Source organism: Triturus cristatus, chromosome 4_2 (genome assembly GCF_964204655.1).
Source record: "Triturus cristatus chromosome 4_2, aTriCri1.1, whole genome shotgun sequence".
In the NCBI taxonomy this organism is placed as follows: Eukaryota; Metazoa; Chordata; class Amphibia; order Caudata; family Salamandridae; genus Triturus; species Triturus cristatus.
In genome coordinates this window covers 378,744,986-378,769,572 of record NC_140586.1, presented here as the reverse complement: position 1 = coordinate 378,769,572, position 24,587 = coordinate 378,744,986, and the positions used below count along the sequence as shown (strand labels likewise).

At 46.6% G+C, this 24,587-nt stretch overlaps 1 protein-coding gene across 2 annotated transcripts in view; it reads right to left on the bottom strand.

The window, feature by feature from the left end:
• DENND1B (DENN domain containing 1B) overlaps positions 1-24,587 on the bottom strand; it is a 1,072,082-nt gene that overhangs the window by 367,648 nt on the left and 679,847 nt on the right. The gene's annotated exons all lie outside the window — the stretch shown is intronic.

Here is a 24,587-nt window from a genome sequence, read left to right as displayed (position 1 = left end):
TCTGTCTCTATATGTTTAAGTTATTTTTCTAAGTGAGTGAGCGTTTGTCGCAAGGCTTTGAGCACTCTCCCCCCCCCTTTAGTGATGCAGAGCCCCTGACAGTAACCTTGAATGCCTCCCACACCATCCCCACCGTGTCCACTGAGCCCAGATTTCGCTGAAAGAAGTCTTGTATTTCTTGATCCATTTCAGCTCGGAACGCTGTTTCTAGCATAAGGGTGGGTGCAGTGCTCCGCTCCGCCCGCGGAGGGTACGTAGTACTGCCCACTTCACGCTTCGCAAAGTAGGCGTAGCAGAGGCAGACTATGCACAGCCCGCGGCGGAGCAGAGTTGCCCGCCGCCCGTCTCCCTCCCGCCCTCATTTTACAATTACTTATAAACATTACATAAAGAAAATTACTTACCTGAGCTGCCGCGTCCTGGGGCTCCATCTTGCTGCTTCCTGGATAGCTTCTTCCTCCCGAGAAATGCGCATGCGCATTCGTGAGGAAGAAGCTATCCAGGAAGCAGCAAGATGGAGCCCCGGGACGCGGCAGCTCAGGTAAGTAATTTTCTTTATGTATTGTTTAGAAGTAATTGTAAAATGAGGGCGGGAGGGAGGCGGGTGGCGCACAGTGGGGCTACGCGAAGTGTGCGGGTGGGTGTAGATTTGCCCCCACTCCATAATGCTTCACGTAGCCTCACTACGCCCACTACGCCCAGGGCTGATCTAGCAGCGTAGCGGGGTTGAGATGCCAGTTTATGTAGGGAGTGTGTGATAGCGGTGGCGATATATTTAAGAGCACTGGGGAGTGATCAGAAAAAGTGCGTGCCAGATATGTTGCCCCAGTTAACCATGTGCCGAGTCCCCTGGAGACCACCCAATAGTCGAATCGTGACCACGACTCATGGGCCAATGTGTGGCATGTGCCCTCTCTGTGTTCCGGGTGTAGGTGTCTCCAGACATCTAAAAGGCCAGAGTGTTTAATAATGTCGCTCATTTGACCCTGGGACCGATTGTAGTGATGTGGCTGTGGGTTATATCTATTGAATGTCGGGTTCAAGGTAATATTGAGGTCCCCCCCACATCACGTGGGTAGAGCCGATGTCCACAATTTTATCCCTTAATGTGGCAAAAAATAGAGGATCGTCCACGTTGGGGCTGTAGCGACTAACCAAGCTTACCGAGGGTGAAGTGAGTGCGCCCCACATCAGACAGTATAGGCCCTGTGGGTCTGTAAGTCTCCCAGCCTGAACATATGGAGCAGTTTTGTAAACCAAAATGGCCGCACCCCGTGAGTAAGTGGAGTAGGACTCAAAACAGCTGTGTCCCGCCAATCTAGTCGCGAATTTCTGTGGTCGTTGGGGGTCAAGGTGGGTCTCCTGGAGCATTGCGACCTGGATCTTATGTCTGTCAAGATATACCAGGATTTGTCTGCGCTTGCGCGGGTCCCCCAGCCCACGGACATTCTACGTCAGGAAGTGTATTGTGGAGGCAGCTTCAGGGTCAGTGATCTATCTGGGGCATCAAGACATATTGGTTCGGTCTATTCAGGCTGAGCATAGTGTCTTCGTGAGTGCAGCTGTCTGGGGTAGAAGAGTCTAGTAGTGTGTCATTGTATTTGCGCGCCTCGCTGCCTGGGCTTTTTATAAAATGCTGTGAGTTATGCTGTAGTGCGGTCAACGAGGAGCATGTCCCATTCCCATCCGATAGGACAGTCATGTTTCTTATTTTTTGACCAAGGAGAGGGTCTCAGCCCCTACCGGCTACGTAACATACAGGCGTGTGTGTGTCATGCGTCTTGTCAGGAAATATGTCATGTGAACCGCTCCTGAGTGCTATCACAACTGTGTGTCGTGCTGTCAAATAACCAAAGTTGCCCCTTCCCCATCCCCCCCACATCGACATCCCAAACCTGTTGTGAACAAGTGAAGCCCTCCCACTTCACCCAATAAAACATTTGGGAAATTAATGTCCATTAACGGGAACAACGTAGATTCGGCGCTCACCCTGTGGGGATGATGCTAGAAGGCACGCCCCCCCCGCTGTCCCTCCTCCATGGTGTGCAATCCACAAGGGGGCAGGGCGCCCAGGATTCGGCATAACGTGCTCACCTGTTGCTCTCAGTGAAGGAGCACTATCCGATACGGTCAGGAATACCATTCCATGTGTTATACAGTATCTGGACTCCTTGGACAGTTCAGTGAAAACTGCATCACAGTTCCTCGTCTCTAGGAGCCGCTGCTCATAATACACTTCACACTGGGAGTACTGGCCAGACTCCTGATCGCAAGCATCAGGAGTAGATCGTTTTTTCTTCAGTTTCCGCAGGTAGTCCTCCACTTGCTGCGGGTTGGTATAGAAGTACTGTTTCCCTTGAAGCGTGATCCTCAAACGCGCCGGGTATAGCATGGCGTAGTCTATCTGTGCTTGCATAAGCTTCCGTTTACCAGTTTACCAGTGCAAACTTCTTTCTGGCCTCCTGGACGGCGATAGTAAAGTCCAGGTGGAAGGCCACCGAGTGCCCATCATAGGTCAGGGGTGATTGCACTCTCGCTAGCCTCAGAGCTACATCTCGGTCTCTGTAGTTCAGGAGTTTTGCGATGATAGGTCTAGAGGGTGTTCTGTGGCGGAGGGGGGGGGGGGGGGGTCTGGGACCCAGGGAACAATGCGCCCTCTCAACAACCAGTAGGTTCGAAAAGGCATCTGGGCCAAAAAGGGCATGCAGCAGTTTCTCCATGTACTCTTCCATTTTGCCCGTGTTGGCACTCTAGATCTGAGATTCTGTGCTCCGTTTCTATCCGCGCGTCATGTTTTTCAAGCTTTTGCGCCATCATGTCTAGCCTGTTGCACATAGTGTCCATTTGGCTTCTATAGAGACCAGGCTGTGCTTCACAGTGCCGAGCAGTGTTTTCATATCATCCTCCGCTGAAGGCATGCCGTCGGTACGTTGTACCGGGAGTGACTGTTCAGGATCGCTCTGGTGCCTAGGCGTTCTACGGGCATCAAAGGTCAATTTCTGCTGCTTTGGATCCGGTTTCCCCATCTCATGCGATCGCAGCCACCCGCTGCCTGCCGTGGGAGCCTCAATGTGTGTTGATGGGGCCCAAGCAGTCTCGTCACGGGGTTACTCTGGTCTTGAGGTGCTCAGGGGGGAGTCCAGAGATTTGAGCTATTCTCCTCTCCCCGAGCTGCCTACCACCAGGGAGTGGTGTTGTGGATGTTTCGGGGCGCATTTCTAAGCCAGAAGGTAGCAGGCCCTCTGCGCGGCAAGCCACTCCACAGCGTCATGGGTGCTCTGCCCACAGATGCAGCAGCCAGCGGGCGAGTCAGACACGGGAGAACTACAATCCTCCGCTGTGCCTACCAAGACCTGGAATATGTGGCGGCGCTCTCGTGCTGTCCTCACCGAAGCGTGGGGCTCACGCTATCGTTTTGGGCCTCTGTCCATATAGTTCCTCAGCAGTCCCCAAGATGGTGGCAAGTCCCGAGCAGGGCCCCTCGATCACTGCTTGCCGTCTGTGCCCTCACACTGCAGGCGAGAGCCCTGTGTAAGCCTTTGATGTGGCTAATAGACCTCAGCTCCCACCGCACCGCTTTCCAAATATTCTGCTTTCTGGGGCTGCGCGTTTAAGTCCGCCGCATTGCACGCTTCCCGCCACCTCCGCAGCTGGGCCTCAACTAGACACCCGTCTTTTTCTGGAGATGTGTGAAGCCTCGTCCTCCAAGGAGAGTGCCAGGCTGCCGTTTGCCTCACTGCATGTGTTGTATTTCCCCCCACTAGGATTTCACTGTATGGGTGCCTCGCAGCTCCTCTACCGCCCGGTCCCTCAGGCTGAGCGGGCCGGGCTGACCCTGAGCGCCAGCAGCACACCCGTTACAGTCGCAGCCTCCAGTTCACCAGGGGGGAACGCGGCACTCACCTCCCCTGCAGCCGCAGTCGGCACTGTTCACCGGGACCTGGGGTATCACAGCTTGTCTCCCTATCCCCGCCGGCTCCCGGTGTTGCAAATCAGGCCACGTCTTCTTCTGGTTGCGGGGGCCGCGTTCACCTCCCGCAAGTTCTCCCGCACCCAAGTGGGAAGGCAGATGTCTGCAGCTCCCACGGCCCCAGCCTCTGCTGTCCCCGGGGTGGGGCTAAATGCAGTCTATCACACTCCTCCCCTGTAATCTCAGGGAGAAAGGAAGCGGCGTACTCTCGACTCACTCCAGGATCCCCATAGGCCACGTGTGTTCAAAGGCCACGCGGACGCGCCATCACAGTGGCTGCACGAGATGCGTCAGTTCTCGGCGACCAGTGGGGCTCCGCAGCTTTTGGCTAATGCGGCTACTCCCAGCACATGCCGGTGTATTATTCTGGGTACTCAGCCGATGTTCGGCTATTGAGAGCAGAATAATGTCGGATATAATGTCCCGGGCTGTCAGAGCCTCACTAGGGTGCGGCTATCTTGGTTGAGCACCCTCTAGTGCCCCAGGTTGCTGCTGTGAATTAATTGTGAGTTTTCCAAAATTGGGAAACGGAGGGGAGGAGCAGAGAAGGGGAGGGCAAGGTAGGGGAGGGGGAAGGACAGAGGAGGTGGCGAGGAGAGGTAGGCTCATCCAGCCTTTAAGTCAAATAACTTAAAGCTGCAGGCCACTGTTGATTAAATGGTCGAACACGTAGGCTCAATGATCACTGAACTGGTACACAGTCCTTCGAATACGGAGGGTACTACAGAAAGAATGAGAAATTATGGGCAGGCGCAGCACTCAAAGAATGCAGCTATCCAGTTGAAGTAGGAAGATTTTGAAAACTGCCATAGGAGGGACAATATACATGTCATGAGTGTTGTTTGTTTGCTCTCTGATGCATTTAAGGGTGCATTGGATTGGGACTTTGGCTGTCAACTCCAGAGAGTGCATAGATTTCTTTCTCAAAGACCAAGTATAAACAAATAGAGAGCAAATCCTATCGGATATCATATGTTCAACGTTCTGCTCCGCCAGTTAATATAAGATTTAGCTTGCTCTTCAAAACCCCTTAAAGTGGATGGACCTATGCTTCATGTGAGGGTTGATTTTTGCCATTCTATTGTGGAGCACTGGTGGCAGCTATGCCAGATGATTTAAATTCTACAGAGCATGGGTGGACTTGGTTACTTGCAGGAAGCAGAAAAACAAATTTACAATTAAAGATTGCAAATACTTTTGCGGATCTGAGGCTGAAATTAAAGACCTAATGAACAACTGCAAAAAGCTATGCATTTCCAGAGTAGAGAATACTAATTGTTGTTAACATGCCTAGTCAAGCAGGTTTCAAATCATGTACATTTTGTTCTTCTCTGTCTTTACCATGTCCTCTTTTGACTTATTTACATTAGCTTGAGTCCTTATAAGGTACATGACCTATGATTTATTTTTCTTGTAGATTGTTCCAAAACTTGATATGTATTTATAGTAGGGAGATAGCATGATGTGTCCAGGGAGATGGGAGATTCAGTACAGTGGCTGTTAAATAACAGACAGGAAGTGGATAATTTCAATTTGAGGTGCGGTTTGAGGTATCATTGCTTAAACCTAGGCTATAAACATGGTGTCTTTCAGGGGTGTAGCTATGAGGGAGAGTTGCGCAAGTTCTAGGATGACCGCCTAGAATGGAAGCAAATTCTGAGCAATGACTAAAAGTTAATGACAAAAGATCAACATTCATGACAAAAGATCAACTTTATTGGAACACCTGAGAAGGTAAAGCAATTATAACGAAGAAAGTAAATTGATGGCCAAAGCAGGTACAAGTCAAAATGGGTTTGGTTTCTTTGGTCTGTGAAATGCATAGCAGTATTAAACAAATATTCATATGTAACTGGACATATTTAAATATTTAAAACTAGCAAACATATGAACACTAAGCAACATTTGACAGCTGACATGAGATGGAGTTGTCATTGGATTCTGCCCCTTATCATGAATGATAATACCAGAAACAAACAGCAGCAATAGTCCCAAAAGCATAACTATTTTAGTAAGAGAAAGTACTCTCACCTGGAGAGACGTCTGAGCAAAAATGCCAGTCACTGGCAGAAAGCCATATGTATACGTCTATATGGGTAATTACACCAAAAACCATATGCTATTGAATGTTTACTAAAAACTGAAGGAAACTTTCTGAGCAACTTTAGAATAAAGAAAGATTGACAAAAAACAGTTCAGGTTCCTTGAAGCTATTTCACAACTCAGTAAGCTCTATTACAAGGATTGCAGGTTCTGACCTGCAAGTAACACAAGGATATCAGATGTTCATCGTCAATGCCAAGACTCGAACCCAGTTCCCCAGATTCGAGGTCAACCGCCCTAGCCGTTAGGCCAACTCCTCTCCCCAATCTGCACTCAAAACAGTAATTCATAGAGCTATCTTCATAAAATACAAATCGGTCGCCTGCATGGTACTCGCTTTGCTTTGCAGTAGGCCCATTAAGTATGCGCTTTACACAAGGTGCATTAAATAGGCACGTCATGGTAATAGTTACCCACAGACACTCGGAGCCTCCTCAGGGAAGATAGACTTTAAAGCAAATGAGCATGGAAACATGCCAGCAACAGTCCTAATGCCCTCCTGCCTGGTTGCCATCTTTCCTAGAAAGAAATATGGGCCAATGTGACTCCCCAACACACAGAGGCGCCATCATCGTGGGTAAGAACACAGAGAGGAGAGCAACAAATTGATAGATTAGAAAGAAGTGAAACAGTAACTGTTCAAAGAACCCGGAGAGTAAGGTTGCAGTGTTTTTGGGCGGTGCAGTGTGGACAGGGGAGTGGCACATTGTTCCCTGCTATTTTGAATGATTGGCTCAGTGTATTTACACAGCGCATTAATTCTACAACAGGTCTCTCGAAACTGAGCAACAGCAACTTTGCACGGACTATGACTTGATAACATGGTCAATTCCTCATGCCTGTCAATCTCTGCCAGTTTCAGTCCCGGACTATCATCAATAAAGTGAAAACTTTAAATTGTAAGAGAAAATGCATCTTGTCGGGTCTGTACCAGTTAACAGCCAAAGTGACGGTGCCACACCAGCTCTTACCTATCATTTTTATCTGTACTTCCCTGTTTTTAAACTTATTGTAATTGTAATGTATTATTGAACATGTATTTTTATAACGCATTGTACTTTTATGATCTTATTCTTTACGAGCGAATAAAGTAATTGATTGATTGATTGACAGTCAAAGTATCCAATTACAAATGAAACCCCAATCAACCTAAAAGAACACTTCAAATGCTTTCCTCCTTTTTTTAAAAAAGTTTATCCAAGGTGGGGTTTTGTTTTTCAACGCATTAAAAGATGAGAAACAATCAATTGCGGTTTCTTTTGTAGCTTTCTTTCTAAGCGGCTCTTTACTCCAGCCTCATTGCACCCCTACTGCTGGGTGGAAACTGCTGAGGAGTGGGGTCTTCATCGCGCATGCGCCGCGTGCTCTCGGCCCTGTTGTTGACACAGCCATCCCTCTCGAGCGCCCTATCTTGCACCCCCACGTGTCTGCCTGTAGCTTCCCCTTTTTGGCTCACTGCCAGACACGCACAGGGGCCTCACTAGATTTATGTTTTTTGAATGAAGAGCGAAGCGAATATTAATAGGGCGCCCGAATGGGAGCATAAAAAGAATTAACATTGTGAACAAAATGTTGCACGTTACAGTAACAATTAGGAGCAAAAGGCATTCGGCTAAAATAACGGACGGTCGATGTAAACAGCAGAGAGTTGGGCAGCTTTTGCTGGGTTTAACACAGGGCATCAAAAAACCGTGAAAATGTGGACAGTATTTGTTGATAAAGGGCTGACCAGGCAATGTGTTCTACACATATGGCTTTCAGGGGTGAGCTAAAGTAGGCGTGTATACGCCCGAGCACTGACATGGAATGTTAATGGGTTAAACTCCCATCATAAACAGAGAAGTTAACACTCACTGGTCGACTGCATAAAACCACACTGGGTTGGATACTCGGCGGGCTTTTAGTGGTCGGAGGTAGTTTTTAGTATATTGAAAAATGATAATAAAAAGGTTTTGATCCATAAACAGAGAAGTTTGGAAGTGTTTACATTAAAGGAGTCGCTACGATATTTACGCAAATGTTTGTGGTCATGCAAACAAGCAAAGGTTCATTACTGGGTTACTGCGAAATTGCACACATGGTTACAAATCCAGACAACAAATATTTATTTGTGGCGTCTATGCCCCAAATGCAGGCGGTATTATGCAGTTTTTAGGTCTCGCCTGACCCAGCGCATGCGCTGGCCTGGCGACACTTTTTGAGAGGGCTCCAAGAAGGGCTACCATGGCCAGCCTAGAGCTACAGTGCATGTGCGCACGCGCGTGCGCTGCGATTGATTGCCTTTACTTTCACTTTCGCTTTGATGTTTGATCGCGATCACTTTAGCGGCCGCTTGGCATAGCCAATAGGTCTAGCTTTGTTGCATGGCTAAACACTTATAAGGTCCCAAAGGCGAGACCTATTGGCTATGCCAATGCTTGTTACAATTTCTGCTGAGACAGAGTAAATGGAGTGGCCCAATTATCTAATGCAGCGAAATCAAAGTTCCACTCAACTCAGTCAAGGATAGGTTCAGCAACAGGAGTAGTAAACAAACGGATAAAGTTTATGCTGCCGTTTTGCAAAGAGTAAAATACTTGGAGCTGATGATTAGTTACCACACATTTAAGGGACACCAATTGGGCGATTTCTATTATTCATTACCACATGGTCCTTATTTCTGTTAATCTGATCTTATGTGAATATAGGTTATTAGACTAAGCACAAATGCAGGGTTCCCTGACACCTTTGTGTGATCATAATCCCGTCTGCACTGATTTACTGGGGACAATGTATGAAAATAAAGGAGAAATGAGGAGCTGGACAATAGACCAAATGATTGAAAATTCAGACTATGAAATTAAAATTAAGTAACTTATCCCAGGATTTGTGAAAGATAATAGAGGGTCGTGCAAACAAATATGTTGTGGGATACACAGGAACTTGTGGGACTGCACAAAGGTTTACAATACATAATGATCAACTCACGGACAGACAAAGGCAAAAAAAAAAGTCCTTGTAAATAATAAAATTCCAATCCCAACACGTGGCTGACATTCTCAATCAGGAATCATCCATTTGGGAGACATCCATTTGGCAACAGTTGCTACTCATTAATTTTTATTCATTCAAGTTCGGTAAACAAAATATGAAAAGCCCCCCATAAACAATGCGCAGATATTTTTGAATGTAGTGAGCTAATCTTCAAGAAGTTGGCACTTACATCAGAGGAGTCTGATTATGTTATGCCTTGTGGGTAGGTTTAGAGTGTTAGCCTGCGTGGCAGGGTTTAGGAATGTTCATGGGGGTTGCTGGGTGATGGAGTCAGAGGATTCCAGGCTTTTCAAATGTATGCAGAGACGTTTTATTGTTGAAGGTGGATGTCTTATGTTGCCTCTGCTGTGATGCAAAAACAACAATTGATGGACAGAATGCAGAACAATGTCATACATTCACCCCAGTACAGAGATCTGGGCCTAAATCCATCATTTTTTTGCTCACCATGCCATTCCAGTTTGAACCCAGCCATATGCAAATCAGTCCTGACCCTGTGCCCCATGGGAACAGTCCAGCCCGAACTGCCAAGCCAGGTCCTCCCTGGACTGGAAACAAGCATCCTTTGGACCGGTTTCGGGCTTTCAGCCCTCGTCAGCCAGGATAGCTTGATTCCAGTGGCATGGAGAGCAAGGGACTCACGTCTGAGCATACCCTTCCCACTCGGGGTGACAAATGCAAAAACAACAATTGATGGACAGAATGCAGAACAATGTCATACATTCACCCCAGTACAGAGATCTGGGCCTAAATCCATCATTTTTTTGCTCACCATGCCATTCCAGTTTGAACCCAGCCATATGCAAATCAGTCTTGACCCTGTGCCCCATGGGAACAGTCCAGCCCGAACTGCCAAGCCAGGTCCTCCCTGGACTGGAAACAAGCATCCTAGGACCGGTTTCGGGCTTTCAGCCCTCGTCAGCCAGGATAGCTTGATTCCAGTGGCATGGAGAGCAAGGGACTCACGTCTGAGCATACCCTTCCCACTCGGGGTGACAAATGCAAAAACAACAATTGATGGACAGAATGCAGAACAATGTCATACATTCACCCCAGTACAGAGATCTGGGCCTAAATCCATCATTTTTTTGCTCACCATGCCATTCCAGTTTGAACCCAGCCATATGCAAATCAGTCTTGACCCTGTGCCCCATGGGAACAGTCCAGCCCGAACTGCCAAGCCAGGTCCTCCCTGGACTGGAAACAAGCATCCTAGGACCGGTTTCGGGCTTTCAGCCCTCGTCAGCCAGGATAGCTTGATTCCAGTGGCATGGAGAGCAAGGGACTCACGTCTGAGCATACCCTTCCCACTCGGGGTGACAAATGCAAAAACAACAATTGATGGACAGAATGCAGAACAATGTCATACATTCACCCCAGTACAGAGATCTGGGCCTAAATCCGTCATTTTTTTGCTCACCATGCCATTCCAGTTTGAACCCAGCCATATGCAAATCAGTCTTCACCCTGTGCCCCATGGGAACAGTCCAGCCCGAACTGCCAAGCCAGGTCCTCCCTGGACTGGAAACAAGCATCCTAGGACCGGTTTCGGGCTTTCAGCCCTCGTCAGCCAGGATAGCTTGATTCCAGTGGCATGGAGAGCAAGGGACTCACGTCTGAGCATACCCTTCCCACTCGGGGTGACAAATGCAAAAACAACAATTGATGGACAGAATGCAGAACAATGTCATACATTCACCCCAGTACAGAGATCTGGGCCTAAATCCATCATTTTTTTACTCACCATGCCATTCCAGTTTGAACCCAGCCATATGCAAATCAGTCTTGACCCTGTGCCCCATGGGAACAGTCCAGCCCGAACTGCCAAGCCAGGTCCTCCCTGGACTGGAAACAAGCATCCTAGGACCGGTTTCGGGCTTTCAGCCCTCGTCAGCCAGGATAGCTTGATTCCAGTGGCATGGAGAGCAAGGGACTCACGTCTGAGCATACCCTTCCCACTCGGGGTGACAAATGCAAAAACAACAATTGATGGACAGAATGCAGAACAATGTCATACATTCACCCCAGTACAGAGATCTGGGCCTAAATCCATCATTTTTTTGCTCACCATGCCATTCCAGTTTGAACCCAGCCATATGCAAATCAGTCTTGACCCTGTGCCCCATGGGAACAGTCCAGCCCGAACTGCCAAGCCAGGTCCTCCCTGGACTGGAAACAAGCATCCTAGGACCGGTTTCGGGCTTTCAGCCCTCGTCAGCCAGGATAGCTTGATTCCAGTGGCATGGAGAGCAAGGGACTCACGTCTGAGCATACCCTTCCCACTCGGGGTGACAAATGCAAAAACAACAATTGATGGACAGAATGCAGAACAATGTCATACATTCACCCCAGTACAGAGATCTGGGCCTAAATCCATCATTTTTTTGCTCACCATGCCATTCCAGTTTGAACCCAGCCATATGCAAATCAGTCTTGACCCTGTGCCCCATGGGAACAGTCCAGCCCGAACTGCCAAGCCAGGTCCTCCCTGGACTGGAAACAAGCATCCTAGGACCGGTTTCGGGCTTTCAGCCCTCGTCAGCCAGGATAGCTTGATTCCAGTGGCATGGAGAGCAAGGGACTCACGTCTGAGCATACCCTTCCCACTCGGGGTGACAAATGCAAAAACAACAATTGATGGACAGAATGCAGAACAATGTCATACATTCACCCCAGTACAGAGATCTGGGCCTAAATCCATCATTTTTTTGCTCACCATGCCATTCCAGTTTGAACCCAGCCATATGCAAATCAGTCTTGACCCTGTGCCCCATGGGAACAGTCCAGCCCGAACTGCCAAGCCAGGTCCTCCCTGGACTGGAAACAAGCATCCTAGGACCGGTTTCGGGCTTTCAGCCCTCGTCAGCCAGGATAGCTTGATTCCAGTGGCATGGAGAGCAAGGGACTCACGTCTGAGCATACCCTTCCCAATCGGGGTGACAAATGCAAAAACAACAATTGATGGACAGAATGCAGAACAATGTCATACATTCACCCCAGTACAGAGATCTGGGCCTAAATCCATCATTTTTTTGCTCACCATGCCATTCCAGTTTGAACCCAGCCATATGCAAATCAGTCTTGACCCTGTGCCCCATGGGAACAGTCCAGCCCGAACTGCCAAGCCAGGTCCTCCCTGGACTGGAAACAAGCATCCTAGGACCGGTTTCGGGCTTTCAGCCCTCGTCAGCCAGGATAGCTTGATTCCAGTGGCATGGAGAGCAAGGGACTCACGTCTGAGCATACCCTTCCCACTCGGGGTGACAAATGCAAAAACAACAATTGATGGACAGAATGCAGAACAATGTCATACATTCACCCCAGTACAGAGATCTGGGCCTAAATCCATCATTTTTTTGCTCACCATGCCATTCCAGTTTGAACCCAGCCATATGCAAATCAGTCTTGACCCTGTGCCCCATGGGAACAGTCCAGCCCGAACTGCCAAGCCAGGTCCTCCCTGGACTGGAAACAAGCATCCTAGGACCGGTTTCGGGCTTTCAGCCCTCGTCAGCCAGGATAGCTTGATTCCAGTGGCATGGAGAGCAAGGGACTCACGTCTGAGCATACCCTTCCCACTCGGGGTGACAAATGCAAAAACAACAATTGATGGACAGAATGCAGAACAATGTCATACATTCACCCCAGTACAGAGATCTGGGCCTAAATCCATCATTTTTTTGCTCACCATGCCATTCCAGTTTGAACCCAGCCATATGCAAATCAGTCTTGACCCTGTGCCCCATGGGAACAGTCCAGCCCGAACTGCCAAGCCAGGTCCTCCCTGGACTGGAAACAAGCATCCTAGGACCGGTTTCGGGCTTTCAGCCCTCGTCAGCCAGGATAGCTTGATTCCAGTGGCATGGAGAGCAAGGGACTCACGTCTGAGCATACCCTTCCCACTCGGGGTGACAAATGCTAAAGAACGGTGATGGATTAAACCCAGATCAGTTGACTGGGGGTGAGTGCTTGCAATGTTCAACACTCCGTCCATCATGTCCTTTGGTTTTTGCTTTGTTCGCCATAAGTTGGCAGGGTATGCTCAGACGTGAGTCCCTTGCTCACTTTGCCACTGGATTCAAGCAAGCCTGGCTGAAGACGGCTGAAATGCCAGAAACCGGTCCTAGGAAGCTTGTTTCCGGTCCAGGGAAGACATGGTTTGGCAGTTTGGGCTGGACTGTTCCCATGAGGCACAGTGTCAGACTGATTTGCATATGGCCATGTCTGAACTGGGGTGGCAGAGTGGGCTAAAGAACGGTGATGGATTAAACCCAGATCAGTTGACTGGGGGTGAGTGCTTGTAATGTTCAACACTCCGTCCATCATGTCCTTTGGTTTTTGCTTTGTTCGCCATAAGTTGGCAGGGTATGCTCAGACGTGAGTCCCTTGCTCACTTTGCCACTGGATTCAAGCAAGCCTGGCTGAAGACGGCTGAAATGCCAGAAACCGGTCCTAGGAAGCTTGTTTCCGGTCCAGGGAAGACATGGTTTGGCAGTTTGGGCTGGACTGTTCCCATGAGGCACAGTGTCAGACTGATTTGCATATGGCCATGTCTGAACTGGGGTGGCAGAGTGGGCTAAAGAACGGTGATGGATTAAACCCAGATCAGTTGACTGGGGGTGAGTGCTTGCAATGTTCAACACTCCGTCCATCATGTCCTTTGGTTTTTGCTTTGTTCGCCATAAGTTGGCAGGGTATGCTCAGACGTGAGTCCCTTGCTCACTTTGCCACTGGATTCAAGCAAGCCTGGCTGAAGACGGCTGAAATGCCAGAAACCGGTCCTAGGAAGCTTGTTTCCGGTCCAGGGAAGACATGGTTTGGCAGTTTGGGCTGGACTGTTCCCATGAGGCACAGTGTCAGACTGATTTGCATATGGCCATGTCTGAACTGGGGTGGCAGAGTGGGCTAAAGAACGGTGATGGATTAAACCCAGATCAGTTGACTGGGGGTGAGTGCTTGCAATGTTCAACACTCCGTCCATCATGTCCTTTGGTTTTTGCTTTGTTCGCCATAAGTTGGCAGGGTATGCTCAGACGTGAGTCCCTTGCTCACTTTGCCACTGGATTCAAGCAAGCCTGGCTGAAGACGGCTGAAATGCCAGAAACCGGTCCTAGGAAGCTTGTTTCCGGTCCAGGGAAGACATGGTTTGGCAGTTTGGGCTGGACTGTTCCCATGAGGCACAGTGTCAGACTGATTTGCATATGGCCATGTCTGAACTGGGGTGGCAGAGTGGGCTAAAGAACGGTGATGGATTAAACCCAGATCAGTTGACTGGGGGTGAGTGCTTGCAATGTTCAACACTCCGTCCATCATGTCCTTTGGTTTTTGCTTTGTTCGCCATAAGTTGGCAGGGTATGCTCAGACGTGAGTCCCTTGCTCACTTTGCCACTGGATTCAAGCAAGCCTGGCTGAAGACGGCTGAAATGCCAGAAACCGGTCCTAGGAAGCTTGTTTCCGGTCCAGGGAAGACATGGTTTGGCAGTTTGGGCTGGACTGTTCCCATGAGGCACAGTGTCAGACTGATTTGCATATGGCCATGTCTGAACTGGGGTGGCAGAGTGGGCTAAAGAACGGTGATGGATTAAACCCAGATCAGTTGACTGGGGGTGAGTGCTTGCAATGTTCAACACTCCGTCCATCATGTCCTTTGGTTTTTGCTTTGTTCGCCATAAGTTGGCAGGGTATGCTCAGACGTGAGTCCCTTGCTCACTTTGCCACTGGATTCAAGCAAGCCTGGCTGAAGACGGCTGAAATGCCAGAAACCGGTCCTAGGAAGCTTGTTTCCGGTCCAGGGAAGACATGGTTTGGCAGTTTGGGCTGGACTGTTCCCATGAGGCACAGTGTCAGACTGATTTGCATATGGCCATGTCTGAACTGGGGTGGCAGAGTGGGCTAAAGAACGGTGATGGATTAAACCCAGATCAGTTGACTGGGGGTGAGTGCTTGCAATGTTCAACACTCCGTCCATCATGTCCTTTGGTTTTTGCTTTGTTCGCCATAAGTTGGCAGGGTATGCTCAGACGTGAGTCCCTTGCTCACTTTGCCACTGGATTCAAGCAAGCCTGGCTGAAGACGGCTGAAATGCCAGAAACCGGTCCTAGGAAGCTTGTTTCCGGTCCAGGGAAGACATGGTTTGGCAGTTTGGGCTGGACTGTTCCCATGAGGCACAGTGTCAGACTGATTTGCATATGGCCATGTCTGAACTGGGGTGGCAGAGTGGGCTAAAGAACGGTGATGGATTAAACCCAGATCAGTTGACTGGGGGTGAGTGCTTGCAATGTTCAACACTCCGTCCATCATGTCCTTTGGTTTTTGCTTTGTTCGCCATAAGTTGGCAGGGTATGCTCAGACGTGAGTCCCTTGCTCACTTTGCCACTGGATTCAAGCAAGCCTGGCTGAAGACGGCTGAAATGCCAGAAACCGGTCCTAGGAAGCTTGTTTCCGGTCCAGGGAAGACATGGTTTGGCAGTTTGGGCTGGACTGTTCCCATGAGGCACAGTGTCAGACTGATTTGCATATGGCCATGTCTGAACTGGGGTGGCAGAGTGGGCTAAAGAACGGTGATGGATTAAACCCTGATCAGTTGACTGGGGGTGAGTGCTTGCAATGTTCAACACTCCGTCCATCATGTCCTTTGGTTTTTGCTTTGTTCGCCATAAGTTGGCAGGGTATGCTCAGACGTGAGTCCCTTGCTCACTTTGCCACTGGATTCAAGCAAGCCTGGCTGAAGACGGCTGAAATGCCAGAAACCGGTCCTAGGAAGCTTGTTTCCGGTCCAGGGAAGACATGGTTTGGCAGTTTGGGCTGGACTGTTCCCATGAGGCACAGTGTCAGACTGATTTGCATATGGCCATGTCTGAACTGGGGTGGCAGAGTGGGCTAAAGAACGGTGATGGATTAAACCCAGATCAGTTGACTGGGGGTGAGTGCTTGCAATGTTCAACACTCCGTCCATCATGTCCTTTGGTTTTTGCTTTGTTCGCCATAAGTTGGCAGGGTATGCTCAGACGTGAGTCCCTTGCTCACTTTGCCACTGGATTCAAGCAAGCCTGGCTGAAGACGGCTGAAATGCCAGAAACCGGTCATAGGAAGCTTGTTTCCGGTCCAGGGAAGACATGGTTTGGCAGTTTGGGCTGGACTGTTCCCATGAGGCACAGTGTCAGACTGATTTGCATATGGCCATGTCTGAACTGGGGTGGCAGAGTGGGCTAAAGAACGGTGATGGATTAAACCCAGATCAGTTGACTGGGGGTGAGTGCTTGCAATGTTCAACACTCCGTCCATCATGTCCTTTGGTTTTTGCCTCTGCTGTGATGACCAGTAATAAACCTACTAAAAGGACCTGACTCCTGAGGTGATTACTACAATTTGATTGGCGACGAGGATGCCTCTGTGATCCACACACACATATATATATATTCATTGATTCTGTGATGTTTTCTACGAAATCAGCAGATTCCTCCTGTGATCTGCACACAGTCATTTTTTTTTTAGTTTCAAATAAAAAGAAGCAGATTCTTCCTGTGATCTGCACACAGACATTTTTTTTTTTAATTGTTTTTTCTCCCAGACTTTTTTTTTTTTTTTTTGTCATACACATTGTGCTGTTCTTTGAAGCAGATTTTTCCAGTTATCTTCATACAAACCCAGATTTGACGTTATTGTGAATAATTTTGTATTTTGGGTGTTACTTTTCTGTTTCTGCTCTTTTCATTTTTTTATCAAAACTGTTTGATCATCTTTCTGTGTTCATCTTTTGTCATTCACTACTAATATGCAATCAGTCACTCCGCCTCCTGCTTTTCTGGAATCAGCGGGGGATCCACCAGTTAGGTGGGAACTGTGGTTTGATGCTTTTCAAACTTATTTGGGTGCCATTGGAGCATCCAGATTCGGCGATGAACGTAAAAGATTTTTACTTCTTCATTCTCTTGGTTTTGAGGGGAGGTCTATTTTCAAACATCTTCCTGAGATCGTTCATACTCCAGGAGAAGACATAGATGTATTTCAAGATGCAGTGACGAAACTTAGGACAAGGTTTCACAAACAACCCAGCCTGATGGTTCTGCGACATAAATTTTTCAAGAGGCAACAAAAAGATGGAGAAGATGTTGACATGTATGTTTCTGCGCTAAGAAAACTTGCTTCTGAATGTCAGTTTGAGACATTTTTAGAGCAACTGATCAGAGATCAGTTTGTCTGTCACTGTAGTGACAAACAAATAAGACAAAAACTTCTTTCTCTCTCGAATCCTGATTTAGATGAAACTATAAAGATAGCTAAAAGTATTGAAACTTCTCAAATATCTTTAAAAGAATTGGAAGACAAGCTTCCAGACCCGGTGAATGTGATCTCGTCAAGTTCAAAATTCAAGCGTATTGACTCCAAACCAGAGGTCAAAGATAATGAGTCTAAGAGATCCACTTCAAAGAAAAATATGTATCCCTCACATGACTCCAAAAATATGTGCAACAGATGTGGTAACAAACAACATCAGAAGGGGACTAGATGCCCAGGGATGAATGTTATATGCAGTTATTGCAAAAAAACAGGACATTTTGCCAAAGTTTGTTTTAAGAAGAAATTCAATGAGCAAAAAAGGTCTGTTGCATGTGTGCTAGAGTCAGACTGTGAGTCAGATTCAGAAACAATTGGTGTTGTTCTAGATAGTCCTGATCATGTTTTAAAGATTTCTGATGAGACAGACTGTATTGATCCAATTGTTGAGATTCTGGTGGGGGACAAAGTACTAAATTTACTTGTAGACTCTGGGGCTAGGATAACAATGATAACCAAGGAACTGTTTGAAGAAACTTGGGGAAATAGGAGTTTGCTACCCCCCGATCGCTCGCCAGTATCTTATGAGGGTCGTAAGATAGAACTGTTGGGGTATTTCGAGGATGAACTTCAATTTGATGGTAGGGTGATCAAGGGCAAGATTTATGTTGCTGTCAAAGGACTAAATATCTTAGGATGGTTTCACCAGGGGTTATTTGGAATGATTCTTAAGCCAGGTTGTAGAGTGCAAGTTTTAACAGTTTCTGATGGTGGTTTTGATGGCAATGTCAAATGGGAACAACTTTTTCCTACTGTTTTTTCAAAGGAGTTAGGAACTATCCGGGGGTTCAAGCACCGAATCATTGTCAAAGAAGGATCTCTACCGGTTAAACACAAATTAAGGGGTGTCCCGTTCAGTGTTAGGGAAGACCTTGAAGTAGAGATTAAGCGCTTGTGCCAGGAGGACATCATAGAACCAACAGAGTCTTCTCTATGGCTTTCTCCTCTTGTCGTAGCACGCAAGAGGTGTGGTAAGTTGCGTGTCTGTGTGGACCTTAGGTCCCTGAATAAGGAGATCTGGGTGGATTCCCATCCACTGCCAAAAATTGATGATCTGTTTGCATGCGTCAGGGGTTCAAGATATTTTTCTAAATTAGACTTGGCAAATGCTTACCACCAGATCGAATTGGAGGAGGAGTCTCGTCATTTTACATCATTTATTTCACCTCTGGGTACTTTTCGCAATAAACGGATGCCATTTGGTTTGGCTTCTGCCGCGTCGGTTTTCCAACGTGTGATGCAGAGTATGTTGGGTGAAATCAAAGGGGTGCTGGTATTCCAAGATGATGTGCTGGTTCATTCCCGAGACATTAGTTCGCACAATGTCTTGCTGAGAAAGGTTTTTGAAACGTTCAGAGAATATGGCGTAGTAGTAAAGCCTGAAAAGTGTAAATTTTTATGTGATGAGGTTGAGTATTTGGGACATCACATTTCTGGCGAAGGTATTCGACCAAGGCAAGGTTTGTTGGATGCCATTATCAATGCGCCTATTCCCAAGGATAAAACGGGGGTTAAGTCTCTGTTGGGTTTATTGGAATATTATTCTAAATTTATTCCAAACTATGCCTCTGTGGTTAGGCCAATCAGTTATTTATTGAGGAAGGGTGTTATGTTCGGTTGGTCAAACGAGTGCACTGCAGCTTTGGAGACTGTGAAAGTTCTACTTAAGAACAGTGAGGCACTTAAGCCTTATGATCCTTCCCTTTCTACTTGCATCACGGTGGATGCAAGTCAGGTGGGTTTGGGATGTGTGGTTACGCAAGATACTCGAGGTGGTGAAAATACTATTGCGTTTGCATCCAGAGTCTTAAGGGATGCGGAAACGCAATATTCAGTAATTGAGAAAGAGTTGTTGTCTTGTCTCTGGGCTGTGAGTAAGTTTCGTACATATGTCTGGGGAAGACGTTTCACTTTGAGGACCGATCATAAACCTTTGGTGAATATTCTTAGTGCTGGTACTAGCAAGTGTTGTTCACCGAGGATTGTAAGAATGGTTTCTAGACTTATGCAGTATCAATTCGATGTGGTCCATGTTTCTGGTGGAAAGAATACAAGAGCAGATTTCTTGTCTAGATTTCCTGTAGGTTTAAACCAAGGGGTCTGTTCAGATGAATACCGAGAGGACGAAGACGATTCGGATGATTGTTTCATAGCTGCAGTTGATATTGCTGTTGGAGACGAAGGAAGTTGGTTAGAAGCTATTGCTCAAGACGAGGTTCTTCAGCAAGTGAACCATTATGTGATGAATGGTTGGCCTAGAGAAAGCACTTTGGTGCATTATTTACAACCTTACTGGAAAGTACAGTCTGAGATTTCCATTGAAGGGGGGGTGTTGGTTCGAGGAGAACGACTTATCCCTCCTCTTGGTGTAAGAAAAGACATCATTCTCAGAGCTCATGAGGGTCATCTAGGTTCGACTCTCACCAAACGTAGAGTTCGAGATGGTTTCTGGTGGCCATCAATGGATGCGGATGTTACAGAAGTTGTTGACAGGTGTGTCATATGCAGTAAAGCGGACAAAGGGTTGAAAGTAAAGACTCCACCACTTCTGCCTGTTGATTGTCCACCAGCTCCCTGGAGCAAGTTGGGGTTGGACATCATGGGGCCGATAGAAGGTTTGCAGAATGGTGGACGTTTTGTGCTGGTTTTAATTGATTATATTTCTAAATGGCCAGAGGTTAAGGTTGTTAAGGAAATTTCTTCCTCTACGGTGATTATGTTTTTGAGAGAGGTGTTTATTCGAGAGGGGTTTCCTGAGACATTGGTGACAGACAATGGCACTCAATTTGTTAGTGTAGAATTTGAATCATTTCTAAAGTCTTCCAACATTAAACATACGAAAAGTTCTCTGTGTCACCCACAGTCTAATGGTCAAGTGGAGCGCATGAACAGAGTGGTGGGTGATTGTATCAGATGGGCTAAGAGTGAGAGAGTGAATATACAGGGTTCCTTAGATAGCATGCTTTGGTTCTATAGGACTACTCCTCATTCTACCACTAGAATTTCTCCTTTTGAGCTATTGAGAGGACGTAAAGCTAATACATGTTTCCGACCAGGTTGGATGAATAAGTGGATCAAGTCGTTGCATGATGTGAACAGTCTAATGGAGATTGTGAAAAGGAATGTTGGTTGTGCTCAAGTTAAGCAAAAGCGGTGGTTTGATAAGAAAAATTCCGCAAAGCTCGTTGAAGTGCATGTGGGGGATCTTGTTAGGATTAAATCCTCCATACACGTCAAGAAAGGGGAGAGTAAGTTTGGACTACCCATCCGTGTTATAGAATTAGGTAGGAATGCTGTAAAGGTTGAAGGGGGAAGTTGGTGGAATGTAGGTAAGATTGTTAAAGCTAGGGAAGCGAGTGGGACAGGACAGGAGGTTAGCTATGGTGAGCCTTACTCTTCTGATGCTAGTCGTAGAACTTGTGATGTTCGTTCTACGGTGAGGAGGAGCAGTAGGACGCGCAGAATTCCCATGCGTTTTCGTGAGTGAATCGATGTCATAGTGTTGATGTGAAAGTTGGGGTTGTTTTATTATTGTGTGTAATGTTTATTTTCGTTTTTTTTAAAAAATGAGAAAGGGGGATATGTTATGCCTTGTGGGTAGGTTTAGAGTGTTAGCCTGCGTGGCAGGGTTTAGGAATGTTCATGGGGGTTGCTGGGTGATGGAGTCAGAGGATTCCAGGCTTTTCAAATGTATGCAGAGACGTTTTATTGTTGAAGGTGGATGTCTTATGTTGCCTCTGCTGTGATGACCAGTAATAAACCTACTAAAAGGACCTGACTCCTGAGGTGATTACTACAGATACATAGAACTTAACAGAAGCAATCTTCTACAAAAATGTAATACAGCTGAATGAAATTCTAGAAGCACTTTGAGAATTTCAATTGATGCTTTATATTGACGACCTTAAAACTCAGCAAATTTCCCCAAGAAGTGCTGGGCACAGTTGGGCAAACAAACATCAACCTTAAAAATATCTGTCTTGCTTGAGCTACTGTTTACGCTGGAGAAAATAGTCAAAGGAATTAAACGTCTCTCGAGATAAAGGCTTGATCCGATTTGATCCCATCTAAGTTTTATAAAATCTTCGTCAAAATATTGGCTCTGATATTTCTTGATTTTGTCAATGGTCTTAAGAAATGAATAAGGCTCCTTCAATATGGAGAGAATTCGATCAGGCTGTAATTCCTAAAAATAACAAGCACTAAGGGAAATGTGGCTCTTATCACCCGATATCTTCAATTAACACGGATGCAAAATATTTAAAACGTTTTGCTTAGTCGTTTGGCAGCTGTGATGCACTTGCTTGTTTCACCTATGTGGCACAGTTGCATACCTAATAAAGACACCATGGCTGAAGTAAACATGGCCGCTGCCATTGTGATACACCTGTTGTTACTTATATGATCTTGTTAGATGCCGAAAAGGTGTTCACCAGGCTCTCATAGCCGTTTCTTTGGTTTACAGTGACAAAGATGTGGTTTGGATCTCAATTTATAAAATGAATACACATTTTGTTGGAGTCAACCTTGACACAAGTGGTCGGTATAGGGAAACGCTAAAGGCAATTTTTTTGCACCAAGTTTCGATGGAGAACTTTCCACTGCTTCCCCTCTTCTATTTGCTTCATAATTGGAACTCTGGTAAGCAACATAGAGAGATCATACTTCATTTAAACAATAATGAAAGGAAAGGCACTGCATGTGCTGCAATATCTCAATTTTCATATCTGACCCCTCCTGCATTAAATACAATAGAAGCTTCTGTCTTCAAAGGCTTTTATTGATATCTGCTGAATAAAAATAAGACAGACTTTTTAATATAACCAGACTGCACAATCGGAAGACAAAAAGATATGTAGAGGTCGTTGCACATATAGGCTATCAAACATCCCTCCATGATGATACAGTGATTAACTTAAATTATTAGCCATTATCCTAGTTGTAGATTGCCACAATGGACAAATAAAACGGATTGCCTATTGGCTTCATAGGTCACTGTAACATAATTAATAGGATTCTATTCAGCAAATTCCTTCATATCTCAAGAGCCAAACCCCTCCTTGTCCAGATGGTCAGTTTCCGGTGACTTGACTTAATTATAAATGCGTTCATATGGGTTATAAAGAGACATATAGTGCAATTATATTTGTGAATCCTCCACTGAAATGCAGTGGCTTAGCCCTTTCTGATTTCAAATATTACTACTGGGCTTCGCAAGGTGAAAAGAGTGAATTAGCACTGGAGTCTCATAATGGAGAATGTGCATTATGGGAATTCTATTATAAGGGAAACAGCCATTACAACACAGCTGTTTCCCCGCATGCCATTACATTACAAGCGTTACAATGCATGTGATGTAACAACGCGTAGCCATTACTACGCATGCTATTACATCGCATGCACTTTTACAACGCATGCGATTTAATGGCGATCCACCTAACTGTGAGGAAACTGAGGCCCTTCCGTTTCCTCAGAACGACATGCACCGTGCACTGCCCCTCAGCCGACGGGAAGCAAAGGAGGAACCAGGAGTGAGGAACCACGAGGAGAGAGCGGTAAGGGGGATTGGACCTGGGGTGGGGGTAGTGTTTTAGGGTTTGGGGTAGTGTTGTGGTGTTTGTGTAGTGTAGGGTAGTGGTTTAGGGTAGTGTCGGAGGGTCGTGCAGGGCAGTGTTTGAGTGTAGGGACTGGGTAGGGGGAAAGTCATGCTGGAGGTATTGTTTTAGGGTAGTGCCGTGGTGTGTGTGTAGTGCAGAGTACTGTTTAAGGTTTTAGGGTAGTGTCGGGGGGTCGTGCAGGGTACTGTTTAAGTGTAGGGAGCGGACTGGGGGTCAGGAAAGGGTCGTGCTGAAGGTAGTGTTTTATGGTTTAGGGTAGTGCTGTGGTGAGAGTGTATTGCAGGGTAGTGTTGGGGGTCGTGCAGGGTAGTGTTTAAGTGTAGGGAGCAGACTGGGGTTCGGGGGAGGGTCGTGCTGGAGGTAGTGTTTTAGGGTTTAGGGTAGTGTTGTGGTGTGTGTGTAGTGCAGGGTAGTGTTGTTGGCTTTAGGGTAGTGTCGGGGGTTGTGCTGGGTTGTCTTAATGTAGGGTGAGTACTGGGGCTCAGGGAGGGTCATGCAGGGGTACTACATTAGGGTTCAGGGCAGGGTAGTGTCACTTACATTGCACACTTTTACCATGAGTATAGCTTTACCACGCACGCCTTTGCATTGTAATGGCATGCGTGGTAAAAGCATATGCGTGGTAAAAGTATGCGATGTAATGGCATGTCGTAATTGCAACGTGTAGTAATACCCGCGTTGTAATGGCACGCGTGGTATTAGTACGCATTGTAATGAGTCGTATTCCTATTCTAAACATCTCTACCCCTTAAGGGCTCGCTGATCTTCCCTGAACCATTTTACTTTAAAAGAGTGAAATATAAAAATCTAGTAGTCTTACCTGGTTTACATGCACAGGGAGTTTGGCGTTCCACACTATACCAAATATATATAGCTATGGAACAATATAACTCACCTGAGATATTTAGAAATGGCAACATAGGGTAAATATGGCTCTGGAGCCCTAGTCTATGTAGCAATCCAATGCTCATAACTTGGCATTCAAGGTTTTAAAGCTAGAGGATTATTAATATTTAGGATCTATGGGATCATTTGTTTCAATATACCATCCCCAGCAATACATGCAGGTTGTTGAAGGGTGTGGCCGAGAGTTTATCTTTGAATTGATAATACTGAACGTGAACACAGCTTGTGCCATTCACAACCTACTTTTACAGAGAGTAATGTCTTATTGTATTATTTAGTAACATACAGACAGGGAGAATCTACAAACCGGTTTCATGGTCATTTTCACTGCTAACTTATCATTGACAGAAGTTTACACTGAACATGTGCATTATAACGGCCTTTTCTGTTTCTGTAATGTCTAGAATAGAGATGTCTACAATCATAGATCTAGGGCTTTATCTGGACCGCAGCCCTTATTTCTCCATTCTCGCAATACGGCCATAGCATCCTGTCTAACATGGTGCCCGAAGGTCAAGGAGGGTAATCTCTTATCAGATCATCACAGCTTTCACCAGAGGGGAGCCAACCAATGAAGAGCATGCTTGGAAGAATATACCACACTGTCGATAGCATGGCGT